A 3,240-nucleotide genomic window follows, 5' to 3' on the forward strand; every position below is an offset into this window, starting at 1 on the left:
TCCGTTATGTGTCTGTCTGTCTATCCATCCATCCATCTCCATACGTGCCTCTCTCTTTCTGTGTGTCTATCCATCTTTTTATAATAAAGGTTTTAAAAAGTCAAAGTTTATCTATCTATCTATCTATCTATCTATCTATCTATCTATCTATCTGTCTATCCCCATACATGCCCCTCCCTTTCTATGTGTCTATCCATTCCCCTACATGCCTTTCTCTTTATGTCTATCTACCCATCTTTTTATAATAAAAGTTGTAAAAGTCAAAGTTTGTCTCTCTCACCGCCTCTAGCCATCCATCCCCATACATGTCTTCTTCCACTTTCTGTCCGCCTGTCTATCCTTTTATGATTCAAGCTGTAAAAAGTTAAAGTCTGTCTGTCTGTCCATATCCATCAGTCCATCCACCCGGATACATGCCCCTCTCTTTCTGCCTATGTATCCACTTTTTTTTTTTATAATAAGGTACTTAAAAAGTCAAAGTTTGTCGGTCTTTCTCTGCCTGTCTATCCCCATACACTCCCCTCCCTATCAGTCCGTCCGGCTGGCTGTCTATCCAATCTATGTATATATGTATCTATCCATCTATCGCCGCGGAGTCTCTCCGGCCCCCGGCCCCGCTGGTGGCTCCGGCTCTGGGGAGCCAGGAGGGAGGCGGCGGCTCCGAGGACGCCGCCTCTCCGCGCTGCAAGTGTCGAGTCGCTGGTCTCCGGTCGCCGCCTTTCCCCTCGGCTCTGTCCTTGGGCGAGCGAAAAGTTTTGTTCGAGGGAGAGAAGGAGGAAGGGAGGGATCAGACCCCCCGGTCCCTCCCAGCCACCTCCCCTCCCCACTGCGAGCGAAAGGGGGCGTTAGCCCAGGAGATCCCCTGCGAGGGAGCGGGCGCTTCAATCCCAGCTGGAGCGAAATGTAAATACCCCCCTTTATTGCTTCCTCCAGAGGTGCCTTCATTTCCCCTCCCATCCCGGACCTGTTAGGGGGAGCCGCTGGGAGATAGTTTGCGTGACAAGAAAAGAAAAGAAAAGAAAAAATCAAGGCAGAGGGAGATGCAAAAATACAGCTGCGAAAAGTCATTCCCAACAAGCCCAGCTTCCCAAGCCAGAGGGCAGGTCTGCCAGCTCCCTGTCTAGCAAGTCCCTCGCCCCAGCGGTGGGAGCAAGCACTTTCAAGGAGAACGATTAAAAAAAAAGGGGGTCTCGGCGCTCGGGTCCTAGCAGGGGCCAGCTTCTATCAGCCGCGCCTTTGCCCTGGGCGGGTGTTTATAGCTGCGATACCTAATACAATCCCATGTGTGTTGTGTATACAGCAGTAACATTCACACGACGTCGCTGTACAATGGGCACTGCTGGATACAACACATTGCTGGACTGAAACAGCTACATCTAGGATCGTTACAGCTGTAATTGCGTACATCTCTTGTTATCGTATAGGAAATACGTTCGACACCTTTACAGTATTAGATCTGTGGTTGTAGGTGTTGGTGGGTGTGCCCTTACCCATCTATGCTTTACATATCTCGGTTCAGGGTTTCCTCTTACACAGGTATCTGACACATGCAAGAGAGGATTGCTTGCGTATAACTGTGTAACTGTTGTATAACTGTATACAGAGACCTTGTTCACCTAAATCTAAACGTGTCTGCGAGTGTACGGGTCTTCCGTATATGTACCTTCTCCATATACCTTCTCCCTGGAGTTCTGGTCCAGGTGTGTGGTGTGTGTAGTGTGTGTGGTGTGCAACACCCATCTGCGATGCGTGCCAATTTCTTAAAGCAGAGACAGTTTTATGGACAAATTGAGACCTTTTAATAAAGTCATCCAAGAGTTCTAAGGATTTGCTCCCATTGCAAGAGATTTTTATAGCTACCAAAACTTAGAAGACTTTCCTCTCCAGATGTTCTGGAAGACCGTCAGAACAACTTGCTGCAGCAGCAGCAGCTGTCTTCATGACGAAATCAAAAGCTAAAAGCTGCTACAGTGTTTTATAATCTGACAGCATCTAGCCTTCCAAAGAATGCAGGTTGCTCTTTGCTTTATACCTATCTGACCCAGATGCTCTGAGTATCTCCCACTGCTGACAGGCTTTTTCTTCAAAGGGTTGTCTTCGGTGATCCATCCATTAGGATAAAAAATGAGCTCTCATCCTCTTGCATTTGTTTTGGGAAGGGGAAAATTATTTAAACAACTGTATCTCCATTAAATGAGGGAAGTCAGGGTGGAAGACGGATCCCCCTGCTTTCTGAAATAGTTTCACAAATTGTATCTGTCTTAGAATATATGTAATCTAAAAATGCAAAACTGGAAATGTATGTCATGTGTATAGTATAGTATAGTATAGTATAGTATAGTATAGTATAGTATTATTCACAAATCACAACCATGATAATGGGAGCTCTTTTTACTTATATAATTGTATTTGAGAGTAGTGTTGTTTTTTTTTAGGAATATATCCAGGTCTCTTAAGTTATTTGTAGTTAGGACTTTTCTCTCACTCCTTCCCTTTTAGAGAAAGGCTGCATCTATGACTTGAACCAACTCAGTAACTTCTTAAAGGCCATCAATAGCCATGGAATAACAATCAGGTAGCAAGTAAAATTAACAGGTATTGCTCCACTCTTTCTTTCTCCCTCTTGTTGCCAGTTAGACTTATGTTGCTAGGAAGGCCCGATATCTCTAGCATTTCTCCTGGAGCAGATAGCTGTGGTTGTTTGGAGCATGTTCCTTTAAACAACCTCTTTTTCTTTTTTATTTACAATAAACACGTTTTTGTTAATGAAACCCTCGCCCACTTGCAATTTCCACCCCCACTCTTCCCCAAACTCCATAAAGCTCCTTCTTTGCATATCTGAGCCCTGTTATGTTGGGCTGGGTTCTTTTGAGGTCAAAGGGTCACTCTGGGGGCAGCAGGGTCATTGTATAGCCATCATGGGTCAATAAGCAACTGGTCAGGCTCTCAATCCACATCAAGCCTTGAAGAGGACTGGGAAATGGGAGAATCCATTCATAATAATAATAAACTTGTCAATCAATAACAGGCATGAGAAATACTTTGTAAAAGGTAAAAAAAAATCTTTCCTTTTTTAAGTTTGACATTAAACTTTACACAGAAAGTTTTTTGAGAAGTTTCCAAATTGCCTTTTTTTTTGCTGTCTTGAAATTTTATTAGAGATTTAAAAAAAACAGGCACCACGAGTAAAAAATAGTTGTAAGTATGATTTTTCCACGTGACAACCCCCCCCCCCCCCCC

The sequence above is a fragment of the Gavialis gangeticus genome, unplaced genomic scaffold, assembly GCF_001723915.1.
Source record: "Gavialis gangeticus isolate Ggan-Ray unplaced genomic scaffold, GavGan_comp1, whole genome shotgun sequence".
Classification (NCBI taxonomy): Eukaryota; Metazoa; Chordata; order Crocodylia; family Gavialidae; genus Gavialis; species Gavialis gangeticus.